The sequence below is a fragment of the Triticum urartu genome, chromosome 6 (genome assembly GCF_003073215.2).
Source record: "Triticum urartu cultivar G1812 chromosome 6, Tu2.1, whole genome shotgun sequence".
NCBI lineage: Eukaryota > Viridiplantae > Streptophyta > Magnoliopsida > Poales > Poaceae > Triticum > Triticum urartu.
Genome location: NC_053027.1, coordinates 95,504,738 through 95,528,833, shown reverse-complemented (window position 1 = coordinate 95,528,833; position 24,096 = coordinate 95,504,738).

Here is a 24,096-nt window from a genome sequence, read left to right as displayed (position 1 = left end):
TTGGATGCACCGGCGAAGTTTGCACCAACTCTCAAGGTGAGAAAGGGCAATGCACGGTACCAAAGAGGCTAGCAATGATGGAAGGGTGAGAGTGCGTATAATCCATGGACTCAACATTAGTCATAAAGAACTCACATACTTATTGCAAAAATCTACAAGTCATCAAAACCAAGCACTACGCGCATGCTCCTAGGGGGATAGATTGGTAGGAAAAGACCATCGCTCGTCCCCGACCGCCACTCATAGGGAAAGCAATCAAAGAACACCTCATGCTTCAAATTTGTAACACAACTTTACCATACGTGCATGCTACGGGACTTGCCAACTTCAACACAAGTATTTCTAAATTCCACAATTACTCAACTAGCACAACTCTAATATTACAACCTTTATATCTCAAAACAATTATCAAGTATCAAGCTTCTCACAGTATTTAATGCACTCTATATGAAAGTTTTTATTATACCCATCGTGGATGCCTATCATATTGGGACTAATTTCATAACCAAAGCAAATTACCATGCTTTTATAAAAGACCCTCAAAATAATATAAGTGAAGCATGAGAGATCAATAATTTCTATAAAATAAAACCACCACCGTGCTCTAAAAAGGTATAAGTGAAGCACTAGAGCAAAATTATCTAGCTCAAAAGATATAAGTGAAGAACATAGAGTATTCTAATAAATTTCGATTCATGTGTGTCTCTCCCAATAGTTTGTACATCAAGGATGATTGTGGTAAACTAAAATGCAAAGACTCAAATCATACAAGACGCTCCAAGCAAAACACATATCATGTGGTGAATAAAAATATAGCCTCAAGTAAAGTTACCGATAGATGAAGGCGAAAGAGGGGATGCCTTCTGGGGCATGCCCAAGCTTAGGCTTTTGGTTGTCCTTGAATTTTACCTTGGGGTGCCTTGGGCATCCCCAAGCTTAGGCTCTTGCCACACCTTGTTCCAAAATCCATCAAATCTTTACCCAAAAACTTGAAAACTTCCCAACACAAAACTCAACAGAAAATCTCATGAGCCCCGTTAGTATAAGAAAACAAACCACCACTTTAATGTACTATAATGAACTCAATTTTTATTTATACTGGTGTTAAACCTACAGTATTCCAACTTCTCTATGGTTCATACCCCCCGATACTAGCCATAGATTCATCAAAATAAGCAAACAACACACGAAAAACAGAATCTGTCAAAAACAGAACAGTTTGTAGCAAACTGGAAGTTTCAGATACTTCTGTAACTCCGAAAATCCTGAAAAATTAGGACGTCCTAAATAATTTGTATATTGATCTACTATAGTTGAAATTGGTATTTGATAACCCACAAGTATAGGGGATCGCAATAGCTTTTGAGGGTAGAGTATTCAAGCCAAATTTATTGATTCGACACAAGGGGAGCCAAAGAATATTCTCAAGTATTAGCAGCTGAGTTCTCAATTCAACCACACCTGGAAACTTAGTATCTGCGGAAAAGTGTTTAGTAGAAAAGTAATATGATAGTGATGGTAACGGTAACAAAAGAGTAATGAAAGCAAAATAATATTTTTGGTACTATGTAGTGATTGTAACAATAGCAACGGGAAAGTAAATAAGCGTAAACCAGTATATGGAAAACTCGTAGGCATCGGATCAATGCTGGATAATTATGCCGGATGTGCTTCATCATGTAACAGTCATAACATAGGGTGACACAAAACTAGCTCCAATTCATCAATGTAATGTAGGCATGTATTCCAAATATAGTCATACGTGCTTATGGAAAAGAACTTGCATGACATCTTTTGGCCTACCCTCCCGTGGCAGCGGGGTCCTAATGGAAACTAAGGGATATTAAGGCCTCCTTTTAATAGAGAACCGGAACAAAGCATTAGCACATAGTGAATACATGAACTCCTCAAACTACGGTCATCCCCGGTAAGTATCCTGATTATTGTCACTTCGGGGTTAACGGATCATAACACATAATAGGTGACTATAGACTTGCAAGAACTCTCATATATTGATGAAAACATAATAGGTTCAGATCTGAAATCATGGCACTCGGGCCCTAGTGACAAGCATTAAGCATAGCAAAGTCATAGCAACATCAATCTCAGAACATAGTGGATACTAGGGATTAAACCCTAACAAAACTAACTCGATTACATGATAAATCTCATCCAGCCCATCACCGTCCAGCAAGCCTACGATGGAATTACTCATGCACGGCAGTGAGCATCATGAAATTGGTGATGGAGGATGGTTGGTGATGACGACGGCGACGAATCCCCCTCTTCAGAGCCCCGAACGGACTCCAGATCAGCCCTCCCGAGAGGTTTTAGGGCTTGGCGGCGGCTCCGTATCGTAAAACATGATGAAATCTTCTCTCTTATTTTTTCTCCCCGAAAGCAGATATATAGAGTTGGAGTTGGAGTCGGGAGGTCTCCAGGGGGCCCACGAGGTAGCGGGCGCGCCCTAGGGGGGGCGCCCCCCACCCTCATGGAAAGGGTGTGGGCCCCCTGGTCTTCATCTTTGGCAGGATTTTTTATTATTTATTGTAAGATATTTCGTGGAGTTTCAGGTCATTCCGAGAACTTTTGTTTTCTGCACATAAAACAACATCATGGCAATTCTGCTGAAAACAGTGTCAGTCCGGGTTAGTTCCATTCAAATCACACAAGTTAGAGTCCAAAACAAGGGCAAAAGTGTTTGGAAAAGTAGATACGACGGAGACGTATCAACTCCCCCAAGCTTAAACCCTTGCTTGTCCTCAAGAAATTCAGTTGACAAACTGAAAGAAATAAAGAAAAACTTTTACAAACTCTGTTTGCTCTTGTTGTTGTAAATATGTCAAGCTAGCATCAAGTTTTCAGCAAAGATTATAACTAACCATATTTGCAATAATTCTCAGGTCTCATGATTACCCATATCAATAGCATAATCAACTAGCAAGCCATAATAATAAATCTCAGATGACAACACTTTCTCAAAACAATCATAATATGATATAACAAGATGGTATCTTGCTATCCCTTTCTGAGACCGCAAAACATAAATGCAGAGCACCTTTAAAGATCGAGGACTGACTAGACATTGTAATTCATGGTAAAAGAGATCCAATCATAGTCACACCCAATATAAATTAACAGTGATGAATGCAAATGACAGCTGCGCTCTCCAGCTAGTGCTTTTAATAATAAGGTGATGACTCAACATAAAAGTAAATAGATAGGCCCTTCGCAGAGGGAAACGGGGATTTGTAGAGGTGCCAGATCTCGGTTTTGAAATAGAGGTGAATAATATTTTGAGCGATATACTTTCATTGTCAACATAACAACCAAGAGATGGCGATATCTTCCATTCTACACACATTATAGGCGGTTCCCAAACAGAATGGTAAAGTTTATACTCCCCCTCCACCAACAAACATCAATCCATGGCTTGCTCGAAACAACGAGTGCCTCCAACTAACAACAGTCCCAGGGGAGTTTTGTTTTGCAATTATTTTGATGTAGTTTGCATAAAGCATGGGACTGGGCATCCCGGTGACCAGCCATTTTCTCGTGAGTGAGGAGCGGAGTCCACTCCTCTTGAGAATAACCCGCCTAGCATGGAAGATACAGATAGCCCTAGTTGATACATGAGCTATTCAAGCATACAAAACAGGATGATTATTTGAAGGTTTAGAGTTTGGCACATACAAATTTACTTGGAACGGCAGGTAGATACCGCATATAGGAAGGTATAGTGGACTCATCTGGAATAACTTTGGGGTTTAAGGGATTGGATGCACAAGCAGTATTCCCACTTAGTACAAGTGAAGGCTAGCAAAAGACTGGGAAGCGACCAATTAGAGAGCGACAACAGCGATGTGCATGCATTAAAATTAATAAACATTGGATGCAAGCATGAGTAGGATATAATCCACCATGAACATAAATATCGTGAAGGCTATATGTTGATTTTTTTCAACTACATGCGTGAACATGTGCCAAGTCAAGTCACTTAAATCATTCAAAGGAGGATACCACCCCATCATACCACATCATAACCATCTCAATAGCATGTTGGCATGGAAGGTAAACCATTATAAATCATAGCTAATCAAGCATGGCACAAGCAACTATGATCTCTAATTGTCATTGCAAACATGTTTATTCATAACAAGCCGAATCAAGAATGATGAACTCATCATATTTACAAAAACAAAAGAGGTCGAGTTCATACCAGCTTTTCTCATCTCAGTCAGTCCATCATATATCGTCATAATTGCCTTTCACTTGCACGACCGAACGATGTGAATAATAATAATAAGAGTGCACATGCATTGGACTAAGCTAGAATCTGTGAGCATTCAATAAACAGGAGAAGACAAGGCAATATGGGCTCTTGGTTAAATCAACAATAAAGCATATGAGAGCCACTTCAACAATTTAATCATGGTCTTCTCCTATTGACCCCCAAAGAAAAGAAATAAAACTATTTACACGGGAAAGCTCCCAACAAGAAAAAGAAGAATGGGAAATATTTTTGGGTTTTCTTTTTGATTATTACTACAGCAAGAAAAGTAAACTACTACTAATTAATTTTTTTCTTAAGGTTTATCAAACACAAGAAGAAAGCATAAAAGGAAATAAACTAGCATGGATGATACAATGAAAAAGTATGAGCACCGACATCTAGCAATGAGTGTGTGAACATAAATGTAATGTTGGTGGGAAATACGTACTCCCCCAAGCTTAGGCTTTTGGCCTAAGTTCGTCTATGGCCACGGCTGGCCTGGCGAATATCCATAATAATAGTTGTTGGGTCGTACTATGATGAGGAAGAAGAAGGCTCAGATTGCCACTGGCTGACAATCATCTCCGGATCCCACTGGTAATTAGACTATCGTGAAGGATCAAATTGTGGTTCCGGCTCTGGCTCCTCGGCTGGTGCAGGGTTCTGATAGGCGTGGATTGCTGTCAACGGAACAAGGTATGATCGCATTGGTCGTGGAGGAAAGCGGTAAGGCCTGCAGTATGAGCCAACTCATGAAAATCTTCATAAATCCCGGCCGCTCTTAAGAAATCCTCGGAAGGCCATTCACACGCCCGAACCTCCATGGTGCGAGGCAAATTATACTTAGGCTTCGGTGCCTTCTCCTTCGAGCTTTGGCTCGATGAGCCCCTCAAAAGTCTCCTCATCATTTTCTGAAAAATTCTGAAATTTTTAGTAACTTCAAAATAAAAGTAAACCAAACTCAATAATATTGATAGCAACTACTCCTACAAGTGCCTAGGGCCTATATCATGCATCAAAACTACTTTTGACCATATAAATTTGACATGCAAGCTCAAGAACAGGGTCACGTAAGCAGAAAAAAATTGCAATGAATAAAGCACTAGAACAAAAACTAATTGGACCAATGGAGGAGTCACATACCAAGGAACAATCTCCCCAAGCAGTTTTGTGAGAGGTGCTTTGAGCAAGGAGATCCAAAATGGCAGCAAAGAGGGTTGGAACTCGTGCTTGAGTTGGTTTTTCGTGTTTGTGGGAGGAAGAAGAAGAGGATGGGTGTAGGGATAAGTGGAGGAGGGCCACCGTGGGCCCATGAAGCAGGGGGCGCGCCCAGGGGGGTAGGGCGCACCCTCCACCCTCGTGACCAGGTGGCAGCTCCCCCCGTGGTAATCTTTGCACCATAAATCCTCAAATATTCCCGAAAAATCATATTAAATTAGCATGTCATTCTGAGGACTTTTATTTTCGGGACATTTTTATATTGCATGGATAATCAGGAAATAGACAGAAAAATACTATTTTTACTTTATTTCAACTAAATAACAGAAAGTATAGAGAGGGTACATAAGGTTGTGCTTCTAGTTTCATCCATCTCATGCTCATCAAAAGGAATCCACTAACAAGGTTGATCAAGTCTTGTTAACAAACTCATTCCGATTAACATGAAACCGGAGAAATTTCGAATAACACTAGGTTACCTCAACGGGGATATGCACATCCCCAATAATAAGTATATCATATTTCTTCTTGACAGTAGGAAGAGGAAATTCAAAACCTCCAAATATAATTGATGGAATTTTTCTGATAGAATTGATACTATAAACTTGAGGTTGTTTCCTCGGAAAGTGTACTGTATGCTCATTACCATTAACATGCAAAGTGACATTGCCTTTGTTGCAATCAATAACAGCCCCTGCAGTATTAAGAAAAGGTCTTCCAAGAATAATAGACATACTATCATCCTCGGGAATATCAAGAATAACAAAGTCCGTTAAAATAGTAACGTTTGCAACCACAATAGGCACATCCTCATAAATACCGACAGGTATAGCAGTTGATTTATCAGCCATTTGCAAAGATATTTCAGCAAGTGTCAACTTATTCAAGTCAATTCTACGATATAAAGAGATAGGCATAACACTAACACCGGCTCCAAGATCACATAAAGCAGTTTTAACATAGTTTCTTTTAATGGAGCATGGTATAGTAGGTACTCCTGGATCTCCAAGTTTCTTTGGTATTCCACCCTTAAAAGTATAATTAGCAAGCATGGTGGAAATTTCAGCTTCTGGTATCTTTCTTTTATTTGTAACAATATCTTTCATGTACTTAGCATAAGGATTCATTTTGAGCATATCAATCAATCGCATATGCAAAAAGATAGGTCTAATCATTTCAGCAAAGCGCTCAAAATCCTCATCATCCTTTTTCTTGGATGGTTTGGGAGGAAAAGGCACGTGTTTCTGAACCCAAGGCTCTCTTTCTTTACCATGTTTCCTAGCTACAAAGTATTTCTTATCATAACGTTGATTCTTTGATTGTGGGTTATCAAGATCAACAGCAGGTTCAATTTCTACATCATTATCATTACTAGGTTGAGCATCATTATGAACATCATCATTAACATTTTCATTAGGTTCATGTTCATTACCAGGTTGTGTTTCAGCATCAGACATAGATATATCATTTGAATTATCAGGTGGTTCAGCAATAGGTTCACTAGAAGTTTGCACAATTCTATCATTTTTCTTTTTCTTCCTTTTAGAAGAACTAGGTGCATCAATATTATTTCTCTGAGAATCTTGCTCAATTCTCTTAGGGTGACCTTCAGGATACAAAGGTTCCTGAGTCATTCTACCAGTTCTAGTAGCCACTTTAACAGCATAATTATTTTTCTTACTATTCATCTCATTGAGCAATTCCTTTTGAGCTTTAAGTACTTGTTCTACTTCAATGGTAACCATAGAAGCATGTTTGCTAACAAGTTTAAGTTCACCTCTAATATTAGCCATATAATCGCCCAAGTATTTAATCATATCAGCATCTTGTTTTAATTGTCTACCAAAATAAGCATTGAAGTCTTCTTGCTTAAACATAAAATTATCAAACTCATCCAAGCACTGACTAGCAATTTTAGTAGGAGAGATTTCAGCTCTATCATATCTATCGAGAGAATTTACCTTTACTACCTGTGTCGGGTTATCGAGGTCTAGAGGTTCTTCAATAAATAGAGGATCAAGATCATATGTTTCTTCAATAGGCGGTAAATTAAGACCATGTATTTCTTCAATAGGAGGTAAATTCTTAACATCTTCAACTTTAATACCTTTTTCTTTCATAGATTTCTTTGCCTCTTGCATATCTTCGGGACTGAGAAATAGAACACCTCTCTTCTTCGGAGTTGGTTTAGGAATAGGATCATTAATAGGAGCAGGAGCTGGCTCAGGAGGTGCCCAAATATTTTCATTTGTCAACATATTTTTCAATAAGATTTCAGCTTCATCTGGTGTTCTTTCCCTGAAAAGAGAACCAGCACAACTATCCAGGTAATCTCTGGAAGCATCGCTTAGTCCATTATAAAAGATATCAAGTATTTCATTTTTCTTAAGAGGATGATCAGGCAAAGCATTAAGTAACTTGAGAAGCCTCCCCCAAGCTTGTGGGAGACTCTCTTCTTTAATTTGCACAAAGTTGTATATTTCCTTTAAGGCAGCTTGTTTCTTATGAGCAGGGAAATATTTAGCAGAAGAGTAATAGATCATATCCTGGGGACTACGCACACAACCAGGGTCAAGAGAATTAAACCATATCTTAGCATCACCCTTTAATGAGAACGGAAATATTTTAAGGATATAAAAGTAGCGAGATCTCTCATCATTAGTGAAGGGTGGCTATATCATTTAATTTAGTAAGATGTGCCACAACAGTTTCAGATTCATAGCCATGAAAAGGATCAGATTGAACTAAAGTAATTATATCAGGATCAATAGAGAATTCATAATCCTTATCAGTAACAAAGATAGGTGAAGTAGCAAAAGCAGGGTCAGGTTTCATTCTAGCATTTAGAGATTGCTTACTCCATTTAGCTAATTACCTTTTGAGTTCATATATATCTTTGCAAGCTAAAATAGCTAAAGAAGCTTCTTGATCAAATAAATAACCCTCAGGAATAACAAGTGATTCTTCATCATCACTTTCATCATCATAATCAGATTCAATATTTTCAATCTCTCTAGCCCTAGCAAGTCGTTCCTCGAGAAAATCACTAAGTTGCATAGTAGTATCAGGCATAGAGGTAGTTTCATCATAAGTATCATGTATAGCAGAAGTAGCGTCATCAATAACATGCCACATATCAGAACGAATAGCAGAAGCAGGTTCAGGTGTCGCAAGCTTACTCACAACAGAAGGTGAATCAAGTGCAGAGCTAGATGGCAGTTCCTTACCTCCCCTCGTAGTTGAGGGATAAATTGTTCTCTTAGCGTCCTTCAAATTCTTCATAGTGTCCAACAGATATAAATCCCAAGTGACTCAAAGAATAGAGCTATGCTCCCCGGCAACAGCGCCAGAAATTAGTCTTGATAACCCACAAGTATAGGGGATCGCAACAGCTTTCGAGGGTAGAGTATTCAACCCAAATTTATTGATTCGACACAAGGGGAGACAAAGAATATTCTCAAGTATTAGCAGCTGAGTTGTCAATTCAACCACACTTGGAAACTTAGTATCTGCGGCAAAGTGTTTAGTAGCAAAGTAATATGATAGTGATGGTAACGGTAACAAAAGAGTAATGAAAGAAAAGTAATATTTTTGGTATTATGTAGTGATTGTAACAATAGCAACGGGAAAGTAAATAAGCGCAAACTAGTATATGGAACACTCGTAGGCATCGAATCAGTGATGATAATTATGCCGGATGTGGTTCATCATGCAACAGTCATAACATAGGGTGACACAGAACTAGCTCCAATTCATCAATGTAATGTAGGCATGTATTTCGAATATAGTCATACATGCTTATGGAAAAGAACTTGCATGACATCTTTTGTCCTACCCTCCTATGGCAGCGGGGTCCTAATGGAAACTAAGGGATATTAAGGCCTCCTTTTAATAGAGATCCGGAACAAAGCATTAGCACATAGTGAATACATGAACTCCTCAAACTACGGTCATCACCGGTAAGTATCCCGATTATTGTCACTTCGGGGTTAACGGATCATAACACATAATAGGTGACTATAGACTTGCAAGAACTCTCATATATTGATGAAAACATAATAGGTTCAGATCTTAAATCATGGCACTTGGGCCCTAGTGACAAGCATTAAGCATAGCAAAGTCATAGCAACATCAATCTCAGAACATAGTGGATACTAGGGATCAAACCCTAACAAAACTAACTCGCTTACATGATAAGTCTCATCCAACCCATCAGTGTCCAGCAAGCCTACGATAGAATTACTCACGCACGGTGGTGAGCATCATGAAATTAGTGATGGAGGATGGTTGGTGATGACGACGGCGACGAATCCCCCTCTCTGGAGCCCCGAACGGACTCCAGATCAGCCCTCCCGATAGGTTTTATGGCTTGGCGGCGGCTCCGTATTGTAAAACGCGATGAAATCTTCTCTCTTATTTTTTTCTCCCCGAAAGCAGATATATAGAGTTGGAGTTGGAGTCGGGAGGTCTCCAGGGGGCCCACGAGGTAGGGGGCACGCCCTAGGGGGGGCGCCCCCCACCCTCGTGGACAAGGTGTGGGCCCCCTGGTCTTTATATTTGGCGAGGATTTTTTATTATTTATTGTAAGATATTCCGTGGAGTTTCAGGTCATTCCAAGAACTTTTGTTTTCTGCACATAAAACAACATCATGGTAATTCTGCTGAAAACAGCGTCAGTCCGGGTTAGTTCCATTCAAATCATACAAGTTAGAGTCCAAAACAAGGGCAAAAGTGTTTGGAAAAGTAGATACGACGGAGACGTATCAGTATTTTATCGCTCTCTGGTTAAAAATGAAAATTATTCTCATGAGGGCATACTTTCTGTTTTTTCCAGCAAGATCAAATAACAATCACCCAAGAAGATCCTAAAGGCTTTACTTGGCACAAACACTAATTAAAACATAAAAACACAATCATAACAGAGGATAGATGATTTATTTATTACTAATCAGGAACAAAAAGCAAGGAACAAAAAATAAAATTGGGTTGCCTCCGAACAAGCGCTATCGTTTAACGCCCCTAGCTAGGCATAAGAATAGATCTAGGTATTGTCATCTTTGGTGTTGGGAAAGAAAAGAGAAAATTTCTTATCTATACCATTTATCTTCCTATTTTGAGAAAGCACATGGCCATTAATGGTGGAAGAAAGATTAAGCATGCTACGAAAATTTGCATCTAAGGTAGCCTTCATCTCTTTGAAAATTTCATTTTGGTAAAAGCACAAAAGAGGGGTGGATTCAACCCTCTCACTCATGGGGTGCCAAAATATAGTTTTCATATTTTCGTAGGTATCTATGGCATCCCCCTCAAGAAAACCTTCTTCAAAAATAGAGTCTAAAACTTGCTTGAACGAAGAGGGTAAGCTAATATAAAAGCTTTTTAGATATATCTCAATTTGATATTGGGGCACATAGCTAGTTCGGATCCTTAATAACATATCCCAAGAGTCTTTCAAAGACAGCAAATAACGAAAAATTCCGGGATTATCTTCATTGAAATTATCCAAATTCTCATTGATAACCCCAGTAGATCTTTCCATAGCATCATTATTTACGAGCTTAGAAAGGACAGAGGGACTATCCAAAGTACTAGAACTCAGGAGAGAACCCTTACCCCTTTTCGATTCGGCCATGCTGAAAGAAAGGCAAACGGGAAAGAGGCGGATAAAATGGCAAGGGTGAAGTGGGGGAGAGGAAAACGAGAGGCAAATGGCAAATAATGTAATGCGAGGGATAAGAGTTTGTGATGGGTACTTGGTATGTCTTGACTTGAGCGTAGATCTCCCCGGCAACGGCGCCAGAAATCCTTCTTGCTACCTCTTGAGCATGCATTGGTTTTCCCTTGAATAGGAAAGGGTGATGCAGCAAAGTAGCATAAGTATTTCCCTCAGTTTTTGAGAACCAAGGTATCAATCCAGTAGGAGACTACACGTAAATCGCCTAGTACCTGCACAAACAAATAAGAACCTCACAACCAATGCGATAAAGGGGTTGTCAATCCCTTCACAGTCACTTACGAAAGTGAGATCTGATAAAGATAATAAGATAAATATTTTTGGTATTTTTGTTGTATAGATTGGAAAGTAAAGATTGCAAAATAAATAGTAAACTAGAATTGTAGATCGGAAACTTATATGATGTAAAGTAGACCCAGGGGCCATAGGTTTCACTAGTGGCTTCTCTCAAGATAGCATATATTATGGTGGGTGAACAAATTACTGTCGAGCAATTGATAGAAAAGCGCATAGTTATGAGAATATCTAGGTGATACGTCTCCAATGTATCTATAATTTTTGATTGCTCCATGCTATATTATCTACTATTTTGGGCAATATTGGGCTTTATTTTCCACTTTTATATTATTTTTGGGACTAACCTATTAACCGGAGGCCCAACCCAGATTTGTTGTTTTATGCCTATCTCAGTGTTTCGAAGAAAAGGAATATCAAACGGAGTCGAAACGGAACGAAATCAACAGGAGAAGTTATTTTTGGAAGGAAACCTACCAGATAGACTTGGACCCTACGTCAGAAGATGGAGGAGCTCACGAGGGTAGGGGTGCGCCCACCCCCCTGGGGTGCGTCCCCCCTACCTCGTGGCCCCCCCTTCGGTCCACCGACGTACTCCTTTCACCCATATATACCCACGTATCCTAAAACTTCCAGAACGCACAATAGATCGGGAGTTCCGCCGCCAGAAGCCTCCGTAGCCACCGAAAGCCAATCTAGACCCGTTATGGCACCCTACCGGAGGGTGCAATCCCTCTCCGGTGGCCATCTTCATCATCCCGGTGCTCTCCATGACGAGGAGGGAGTAGTTCTCCCTCGGGGCTGAGGGTATGTACCAGTAGCTATGTGTTTGATCTCTCTCTCTCTCGTGTTCTTGAGGTGATACGATCTTGATGTATCGCGAGCTTTGCTATTATAGTTGGATCTTATGTTTCTCCTCCCCCTCTTCTCTCTTGTAATGAATTGAGTTCCCCCTTTGGAGTTATCTCATCGGATTGAGTCTTTAAAGATTTGAGAACACTTGATGCATGTCTTGCCGTGCGTATCTATGGTGACAATGGGATATCACGTGATTCACTTGATGTATGTTTTGGTGATCAACTTGCGGGTTCCGCCCATGAACCTATGCATAGGGGTTGGCACACGTTTTCGTCGTGATTCTCCGGTAGAACTTTGGGGCACTCTTTGAGGTCCTTTGTGTTGGTTGAATAGATGAATCTGAGATTGTGTGATGCATATCGTATAATCATACCCACGGATACTTGAGGTGACATTGGAGTATCTAGGTGACATTAGGGTTTTGGTTGATTTGTGTCTTAAGGTGTTATTCTAGTACGAACTCTAGGGCTGTTTGTGACACTTATAGGAATAGCCCAACGGATTGATTGGAAAGAATAACTTTGAGGTGGTTTCGTACCCTACCATAATCTCTTCGTTTGTTCTCCGCTATTAGTGACTTTGGAGTGACTCTTTGTTGCATGTTGAGGGATAGTTATGTGATCCAATTATGTTATTATTGTTGAGGGAACTTACACTAGCAAAAGTATGAACCCTATGCCTTATTTCCTATCATTGCAATACCGTTTACGCTCACTTTTATCATTCGTTACCTTGCTGTTTTTATAATTTCAGATTACAAATACCTTTATCTACCATCCATATACCACTTGTATCACCATCTCTTCGCCGAACTAGTGCACCTATACAATTTACCATTGTATTGGGTGTGTTGGGGACACAAGAGACTCTTTGTTATTTGGTTGCAGGGTTGCTTGAGAGAGACCATCTTCATCCTACGCCTCCTACGGATTGATAAACCTTAGGTCATCCACTTGAGGGAAATTTGCTACTGTCCTACAAACCTCTGCACTTGGAGGCCCAACAACGTCTACAAGAAGAAGGTTGTGTAGTAGACATCAAGCTCTTTTCTGGCGCCGTTGCCGGGGAGGTGAGTGCTTGAAGGTATATCTTTAGATCTTGCAATCGAGTCTTTTAGTTTCTTGTTTTATCACTAGTTTAGTTTATAAAATAAAACTATAAAAAAATGGAATTGAGTTTGTCTCATACGCTTCACCTTTTTAATATCTTTCGTGAGTATGATGGAAAGCATAATTGTGCTCAAGTGCTAGAAGAAGAAATCTATAAAATGCTTGGCACTAAATATGTGAATGATGAGCATGATTGCAATGTTGTTAGTATGAATTCCTTGAATATCCATGATGCTAATGATATGCAAAGCCACAAGCTTGGGGAAGCTATGTTTGATGAAGATGATATTTTTCCCCCAAGTTTTGATGAGCAAATTTATTATGATGAAAGCATGCCTCCTATTTATGATGATTATATTGATGAAAGTGGATTTGGAGAGGTCATGACTTTATTTTGTGATGAATCCACTATTCCGGAAGAGGTTCCAATTGATTATGAGAACAAAGTTGCTATCTATGATGATTATTGTGATGACTTGTATGCTATAAAGAATAATGATATCCATGAAACTTGTCATCATGATTTTAGTTTTCAATTGGATTATGCCTCATATGATAATTATTTTTTTGAGTTTGCTCCCACTATTATTCATGAGAAGAATTTTGCTTATGTGGAGAGTAGTAAATTTTGCATGCTTGTAGATCATGAAAAGAATGCTTTAGGTGCTGGTTATATTGTTGAATTCATTCATGATGCTACTGAAAATTATTATGAGGGAGGAACATATGCTTGTAGGAATTGCAATAATATCAAGTTTCCTCTCTATGTGCTTAAAGTTTTGAAGTTATGCTTGTTTTACCTTCCCATGCTAGTTGATTATTGTTCCCACAAGTTGTTTGATCACAAAATCCCCATGCATAGGAAGTATGTTAGACTTAAATGTGCTAGTCATATTCTTCATGATGCTCTTTTTATGTTACAATTCTTATCTTTTATGTGAGCATCATTGAAATCATCATGCCTAGCTAGGGGTGTTAAACGATAGCGCTTGTTAGGAGGCAACCCAACTTTATTTTTGTTCCTTGCTTTTTGTTACTGTTTAGTAATAAATAATTCATCTATACTCTGTTTATATGTGGTTTTATGTGTTTAATTAGTGTTTGTGCCAAGTAGAACCGTTGGGAAGACTTGGGGAAAGTCTTGTTGATCATGTTGTAAAAAAACAGAAACTTTAGCGCTCACGAGAATTGCTGCCATTTTTATTTTAAGAGTTCTATTGAGTTAATTATTTTTGCATATGATTAATAGATAAAGTCCTCAGGTCCAGCAATTTATTTGAGAATTTTATGAGTTCCAGAAGTATAGGTTTGATCCAGATTACTACAGACTGTTCTGTTTTTGACAGATTCTGTTTTCTATGTGTTGTTTGCTTATTTTGATGAATCTATGGCTAGTAAAATAGTTTATAAACTATAGAGAAGTTGCAATACAGTAGGTTTAACACCAATATAAATAAAGAATGAGTTCATTACAGTACCTTGAAGTGGTGATTTATTTTCTTATACTAACGGAGCTTACGAGTTTTCTGTTAAGTTTTGTGTTGTGAAGTTTTCAAGTTTTGGGTAAGGATTCGATGGAATATGGAATAAGGAGTGGCAAGAGACTAAGCTTGGGGATTCCCAAGGCACCCCAAGGTAATATTCAAGGACAACCAATAGCCTAAGCTTGGGGATGCCCCGGAAGGCATCCCCTCTTTCGTCTTCGTTCATCGGTAACTTTACTTGGAGCTATATTTTTATTTGCCACATGATATGTGTTTTGCTTGGAGCGTCATTTTATTTTATTTAGTTTTGCTTGCTGTTTGAATAAAATACCAAGATCTGAAATTCTTAAATGTCAGAGAGTCTTCACATAGTTGCATAATTATTAGACTACTCATTGATCTTCACTTATATCTTTCGGAGTAGTATGTCATTTGCTCTAGTGCTTCACTTATATCCTTTAGAGCATGGTGGTAGTTTTATTTTGAAGAAATAGATGAACTCTCATGCTTCACTTAGATTAGTTTGAGAGTCTTAAATAGCATGGTAATTTGCTTAAAATCTTAATATGCTAGTTATTCAAGAATAATAAAATTCTCTTATGGGTGTGTTGAATACTATGAGAAGTTTGATACTTGATAATTGTTTTGAGATATGGAGATGGTGATATTAGAGTCATGCTAGTTGAGTGGTTATGAATTTGAGAAATACTTGTGTGGAAGTTTGTGATTCCCGTAGCATGCACGTATGGTGAACCGTTATGTGATGAAGTCGGAGCATGATTTATTTATTGATTGTCTTCCTTATGAGTGGCGGTCGGGGACGAGCGATGGTCTTTTCCTACCAATCTATCCCCCTAGGAGCATGCGCGTAATACTTTGCTTTGATAACTTGTAGATTTTTGCAATAAGTATATGAGTTCTTTATGACTAATGTTGAGTCCATGGATTATAGGCATTCTCACCCTTCCACCTTTGCTAGCCTCTCTAATACTGCGCACCTTTCGCCAGTATCATACACCCACCATATACCTTCCTCAAAACAGCCACCATACCTACCTATTATGGCATTTCCATACCCATTCCGAGATATATTGCAATGCAACTTTCCACCATTCCATTATTATGACACGCTTCATCATTGTCATATTGCTTTGCATGATCATGTAGTTGACATCGAATTTGTGGCAAAGCCACCGTTCATAATTCTTTCATACATGTCACTCATGCATCATTGCACATCCTGGTACACCGCCGGAGGCATTCATATAGAGTCATATCTTGTTCTAAGTATCGAGTTGGAATTCTTGAGTTGTAAGTAAATAAAAGTGTGATGATCATCATTATTAGAGCATTGTCCCAGTGAGGAAAGGATGATGGAGACTATGATTCCCCCACAAGTCGGGATGAGACTCCGGACGAAAATAAATAAATAAAAGAGGCCAAAGAAGCCCAAATAAAAAAAGAAAGAAAAGAGGCCCTAAAAAGAGAAAAGGCCCAAATAAAAAAAATAAAAAAATGAGAGAAAAAGAGAGAAGGGACAATGCTACTATCCTTTTACCACACTTGTGCTTCAAAGTAGCACCATGATCTTCATGATAGAGAGTCTCCTATGTTGTCACTTTCATATACTAGTGGGAATCTTTCATTATAGAACCTGGCTTGTATATTCCAATGATGGGCTTCCTAAAATGCCCTAGGTCTTCGTGAGCAAGCGAGTTGGATGCACACCCACTAGTTTCTTTTGTTGAGCTTTCATACATTTATAGCTCTAGTGCATCCGTTGCATGGCAATCCCTACTCACTCACATTGATATCTATTGATGGGCATCTCCATAGCCCGTTGATACGCCTAGTTGATGTGAGACTATCTTCCCCCTTTTTTGTCTTCTCCACAACCACCACTCTATTCCACCTATAGTGCTATGTCCATGGCTCACGCTCATGTATTTTGTGAAGATTGAAAAATTTTGAGAACATCAAAAGTATGAAACAATTACTTGGCTTGTCATCGGGGTTGTGCATGATTTAAATATTTTGTGTGGTGAAGATGGAGCATAGCCAAACTATATGATTTTGTAGGGATAACTTTCTTTAGCCATGTTATTTTGAGAAGACGTAATTGCTTAGTTAGTGTGCTTGAAGTATTATTATTTTTATGTCAATATGAACTTTTGTCTTGAATCTTACGGATCTGAATATTCATGCCACAATTAAGAAGAATCACATTGAAATTATGCCAACTAGCATTCCACATCAAAAATTATCTTTTTATCATTTACCAACTCCAGGAAGAGCAGGAATTAAGCTTGGGGATGCTTGATACGTCTCCAACGTATCTATAATTTTTGATTGCTCCATGCTATATTATCTACTGTATTGGGCAATATTGGGCTTTATTTTCCACTTTTATATTATTTTTGGGACTAACCTATTAACCGGAGGCCTAGCCCAGATTTGATGTTTTATGCCTATAGTGCTTTGAAGAAAAGGAATATCAAACGGAGTCGAAACGGAATGAAATCAACTGGAGAAGTTATTTTTGGAAGGAAACCTACCGGATAAACTCGGACCCTACGTCAGAAGATGAAGGAGGAGCTCACGAGGGTAGGGGGCGCGCCCACCCCCCTGGGGCACGCCCCCCTGCCTCGTGGCCCCCCCTTCGGTCCACCAACGTACTCCTTTCACCCATATATACCCACGTATCCTAAAACTTCCAGAACGCACAATAGATCGGGAGTTCCGCCGCCAGAAGCCTCTGTAGCCACCGAAAGCCAATCTAGACCCGTTCCGGCACCCTGCCGGAGGGGGCAATCCCTCTCTGGTGGCCATCTTCATCATCCCGGTGCTCTCCATGACGAGGAGAGAGTAGTTCTCCCTCGGGGCTGAGGGTATGTACCAGTAGCTATGTGTTTGATCTCTCTCTCTCTCTCTCTCTCTCTCGTGTTCTTGAGGTGATACGATCTTGATGTATCGCGAGCTTTGCTATTATAGTTGGATCTTATGTTTCTCCTCCCCCTCTTCTCTCTTGTAATGAATTGAGTTCCCCCTTTGGAGTTATCTCATCGGATTGAGTCTTTAAAGATTTGAGAACACTTGATGCATGTCTTGCCGTGCGTATCTATGGTGACAATGGGATATCACGTGATTCACTTGATGTATGTTTTGGTGATCAACTTGCGGGTTCCGCCCATGAACCTATGCATAGGGGTTGGCACACGTTTTCGTCGTGATTCTCCGGTAGAACTTTGGGGCACTCTTTGAGGTCCTTTGTGTTGGTTGAATAGATGAATCTGAGATTGTGTGATGCATATCGTATAATCATACCCACGGATACTTGAGGTGACATTGGAGTATCTAGGTGACATTAGGGTTTTGGTTGATTTGTGTCTTAAGGTGTTATTCTAGTACGAACTCTAGGGTTGTTTGTGACACTTATAGGAATAGCCCAACGGATTGATTGGAAAGAATAACTTTGAGGTGGTTTCGTACCCTACCATAATCTCTTCGTTCGTTCTCCGCTATTAGTGACTTTGGAGTGACTCTTTGTTGCATGTTGAGGGATAGTTATGTGATCCAATTATGTTATTATTGATGGGGGAACTTACACTAGCGAAAGTATGAACCCTAGGCCTTATTTCCTATCATTGCAATACCGTTTACGCTCACTTTTATCATTCGTTACCTTGCTGTTTTTATAATTTCAGATTACAAATACCTTTATCTACCATCCATATACCACTTGTATCACCATCTCTTCGTCGAACTAGTGCACCTATACAATTTACCATTGTATTGGGTGTGTTGGGGACACAAGAGACTCTTTGTTATCTGGTTGTAGGGTTGCTTGAGAGAGACCATCTTCATCCTACGCCTCCTACGGATTGATAAACCTTAGGTCATCCACTTGAGGGAAATTTGCTACTGTCCTACAAACCTCTGCACTTGGAGGCCCAACAACGTCTACAAGAAGAAGGTTGTGTAGTAGACATCACTAGGCATGATCATGAACATAGGCATCACATCCATGTCAAGTAGACCGAAATGATTCTGCATCTACTACTATTACTCCACACATCGACCACTATCCAGCATGCATCTAGAGTATTAAGTTCATAAGAAAAGAGTAACGCATTAGGCAAGATGACATGATGTAGAGGGATAAACTCAAGCAATATGATATAAACCCCATATTTTTATCCTCGATGGAAACAATACAATACGTGCCTTGCTGGCCCTACTGTCACAGGGAAAGGACACCGCAAGATTGAACCCAAAGCTAAGCATTTCTCCCATTGCAAGAAAGATCAATCTAGTAGGCCAAACCAAACTGATAATTCTAAGAGACTTGCAAAGATATCAAATCATGCATATAAGAATTCAGAGAAGAATCAAATATTGTCCATAGATAAACTTGATCATAAACCCATAATTCATCGGATCTCGGCAAACACATCGCAAAAAGAATTACATCGAATAGATCTCCAAGAACATCGAGGAGAACTTTGTATTGAGATCCAAAGAGAGAGAAGAAGCCATCTAGCTAATAACCATGGACCCGAATGTCTGTGGTAAACTACTCACACATCATCGGAGAGGCTATGGTGTTGATGTAGAAGCCCTCCGTGATCGAATCCCCCTCCAACAGGTCGTCAAAAATGGTCCCCAAATGGGATCTCACGGGTACAGGAGGTTGCGGCGGTGGAAAAGTGGTTTTGTGGCTCCCCTGGTTGTTTTCAGGGTATAAGAGTATATATAGGCGAAAGAAGTAGGTCAGTGGAGCTACGAGGGGCCCACGAGGGTGGGGGCGTGCCTAACCCCCTGGGCACGCCGCCCTACCTCGTGGCCGCCTCGTTGCTTCCTTGACCTCCACTCCAAGTCTCCTGGATTGCGTTTGTTCCAAAAAAGGCCCTCGTGAAGGTTTCGTTCCGTTTGATATTCCTTTTCTGTGAAACACTGAAATAGGCAAAAAAACAGCAATTTGCACTGGGCCTTCGGTTAATAGGTAGTCCCAAAAATAATATAAAAGTGCATAATAAAGCCCATTAAATATCCAAAAAAGATAATATAATAGCATGGAACAATCAAAAATTATAGATATGTTGGAGACGTATCAAGCATCCCCAAGCTTAATTCATGCTCGTCCTTGAGTAGGTAAATGATAAAAACAAATTTTTTGATGTGGAATGCTACGAAATAGGACTCCCTGGTCGAACTCGCCTCGGCCATCATCGACCCCTACTACGAAAAGATGAAGCAGGATGCCCAGAGAACAAGTCCCATATCCTGGCACAGGGCCTGGATGCGGCAACTGGATGAACCTCACCTCAGGTTCGCGGCCAAGAGCGTGTACACATGCTATGAGATGCACAAGCAGATCGTTGACATGAGGAAGTGCCTCGTTACCCCAATCGACGAGCCCCGATCGAGCCACAAGCAGAGCAAGCATCGCAAGAAGTAGATGATGATCAGATGATCGTTTATGCTAGTTAATCATGCATGTAATATATAGTTCACTTTATTGGTGTGTGAAAATGTCGTGTGTGTAGTAGCCACCTATGTAATTTGATACGTCCATTTTGCATCATGCTTTTATGTCGATATTATTGCATTATGGGTTGTTACTACACATTATGTCACAATACTTATGCTTATTCTCTCTTATTTTTCAAGGTTTACATAAAGAGGGAGAATGCCGGAAGCTGGGATTCTGGGCTGGAAAAGGAGCAAATATTAGAGACCTATTCTGCACAGCTCCAAAAGTCCTGAAACTTCACGGAAGTTATTTCCAGAACATATAAAAAATACTGAGTGCAAGAAGTACCAGAGGGGGGCCGCTCACCAGCCACGAGGGTGGGGGCGCGCCCTACCCCCCTGGGCGCGCCCCCTGCCTCGTGGGCCCCCTGGTGGCCCTCCGATGCCCATCTTCTGCTATATGGAGTCTTTCGTTGAGAAAAAAATCATAAGCAAGCTTTCGGGACGAGACTCCGACGCCATGAGGCGGAACCTTGGCGGAACCAATCTAGAGCTCCGGTGGAGCTGTTCTGCCGGGGACACTTCCCTCCGGGAGGGGGAAATAATCGCCATCGTCATCACCAACGCCCCTCTCATCGGAAGGGGGCCAATCTCCATCAACATCTTCACCAGCACCATCTCCTCTCAAACCCTAGTTCATCTCTTGTGTCCAATTCTTGTCTCTAAGTCTGGGATTGGTACCTGTAGGTTGCTAGTAATGTTGATTACTCCTCGTAGTTGATGCTAATTGGTTTATTTGGTGTAAGATCATATGTTCAGATCCTATATGCATATTAATACCCCTCTGATTATGAACATGAATATGCTTTGTGAGTAGTTACGTTTGTTCCTGAGGACATGGGAGAAGTCTTGCTATTAGTAGTTATGTGAATTTGGTATTCGTTCAATATTTTGATGAGATGTATGTTGTCTCTCCTCTAGTGGTGTTATGTGAACGTCGACTACATGACACTTCACCATTATTTGGGCCTAGAGGAAGGCATTGGGAAGTAATAAGTAGATGATGGGTTGCTAGAGTGACAGAAGCTTAAACCCTAGTTTATGCGTTGCTTCGTAAGGGGCTGATTTGGATCCATATGGTTCATGCTATGGTTAGGTTTACCTTAATACTTCTTTTGTAGTTGTGGATGCTTGCAATAGGAGTTAATCATAAGTGGGATGCTTGTCCAAGTAAGGACAGCACCCAAGCACTGGTCCACCCACATATCAAATTATCAAAGTACCAAACGCGAATCATATGAACGTGATGAAAACTAGCTTGACGATAATTCCCGTGTGTCCTCGGGAGCACTTTCTTCTGTTAAGAGTTTGTCTAGGCTTGTCCTTTGCTACAAAAAGGATTGGGCCACCTTGCTGCACTTTATTTACTTTTGTTACTTGTTCCTCGTTACAAATTATCTTATCACAAAACTATCTGTTACCTATAATTTCAGTGCTTGCAGAGAATACCTTGCTGAAAACCGCTTATCATTTCCTTCTGCTCTTCATTGGGTTCGACACTCATTTTAGTGGGTCATCAAGACTCTTTTCTGGCGCTGTTGCCGGGGAGTGAAGCGCCTTTGGTAGGTGGAATTTGGTAAGGAAAAATTTATATAGTGTGCTGAAATTTACTGTCACTTGTTACTATGGAAAGTAATCCTCTGAGGGGCTTGTTCGGGGTATCTTCACCCTGACCAGTAGAGCAAAGAGTTGCTCCTCAACCTACTGAACATACTGAACCTACTGAAAATGAAAATGTCTACTTTGAAATTCCTTCGTGTATGATAGAAAAACTGCTAGCTAATCCTTTTGCAGGAGATGGAACATTACATCCTGATGAGCACCTAATATATGTGGATGAAGTTTGTGGATTATTTAAGCTTGCATGTATGCCTGATGATCTTATCAAGAAGAAGGTCTTCCCTTTATCTTTGAAGGGAGATGCATTGACATGGTATAGGCTATGTGATGATATGGGATCATGGAACTACAAACGATTGAAATTGGAATTTCATCAGAAGTTTTATCCTATGCATCTTGTTCATCGTGATCGTAATTACATATATAATGTTTGGCCTCCCGAAGGAGAAAGCATCGCTCAAACTTGGGGGAGGCTTAAATGAATGTTATATTCATGCCCCAATCATGAGTTCTCAAGAGAAATGATTATTCAAAAAATTTATGCTCGGCTTTCTGACAACAATCGCACCATGCTCGATACTTCTTGTGCTGGCTCTTTTATGATGAAGACTATTGAATTCAAATGGGATTTATTGGAAAGAATTAAACGCAACTCTGAAGATTGGGATCTCGACGAAGGTAAGGAGTCAGGTATGACACCTAAGTTTGATTGTGTTAAATCTTTTATGGATACTGATGTTTTCCGTAAATTTAGCACTAAATATGGACTTGACTCTGAGATAGTAGCTTCTTTCTGTGAATCTTTTGCTACTCATGTTGATCTCCCTAAGGAGAAGTGGTTTAAATATTATCCTTCCATAGAAGTAAAAGTAGCTGCACCTATTAAAGTTGAAGAAAAGACTATCACTTATAATGATCCTATTATTCCTACTGCTTATGTTGAGAAACCACCTTTTCGTGTTAGGATAAAAGATCATGCTAAAGCTTCAACTGTGGTTCGTAAAAGCAATATTAGAACTGAAGGAAATATGCCCTAGAGGCACTAATAAAGTTATTATTTATTTCCTTATATCATGATAAATGTTTATTATTCATGCTAGAATTGTATTAACTGGAAACATAATACCTGTGTGAATACATAGACAAACAGAGTGTCACTAGTATGCCTCTACTTGACTAGCTCGTTAATCGAAGATGGTTATGTTTCCTAACCATGAACAGAAGAGTTGTTATTTGATTAACGGGATCACATCATTAGAAGAATGATGTGATTGACATGACCCATTCCATTAGCTTAGCACCCGATCGTTTAGTATGTTGCTATTGCTTTCTTCATGACTTATACATGTTCCTATGACTATGAGATTATGCAACTCCCGTTTGCCGGAGGAACACTTTGTGTGCTACCAAACGTCACAACGTAACTGGGTGATAATAAAGGAGCTCTACAGGTGTCTCCAAAGATACATGTTGGGTTGGCGTATTTCGAGATTAGGATTTGTCACTCCGATTGTCGGAGAGGTATCTCTGGGCCCTCTCGGTAATGCACATCACATAAGCCTTGCAAGCATTCCAACTAATGAGTTAGTTGTGAGATGATGTATTATGGAACGAGTAAAGAGACTTGACGGTAACGAGATTGAACTAGGTATTAAGATACCGACGATCGAATCTCGGGCAAGTAACATACCGATGACAAAGGGAACAACGTATGTTGTTATGCGGTCTGACCGATAAAGATCTTCGTAGAATATGTGGGAGCCAATATGAGCATCCTGGTTCCGCTATTGGTTATTGACTGGAGACGTGTCTTGGTCATGTCTACATTGTTCTCGAACCCGTAGGGTCCGCACGCTTAAGGTTTCAATGACAGTTATATTATGAGTTTATGAGTTTTGATGTACCGAAGGAGTTCGGAGTCCCGGATGAGATCGGGGACATGACGAGGAGTCTCAAAATGGTCGAGACGTAAAG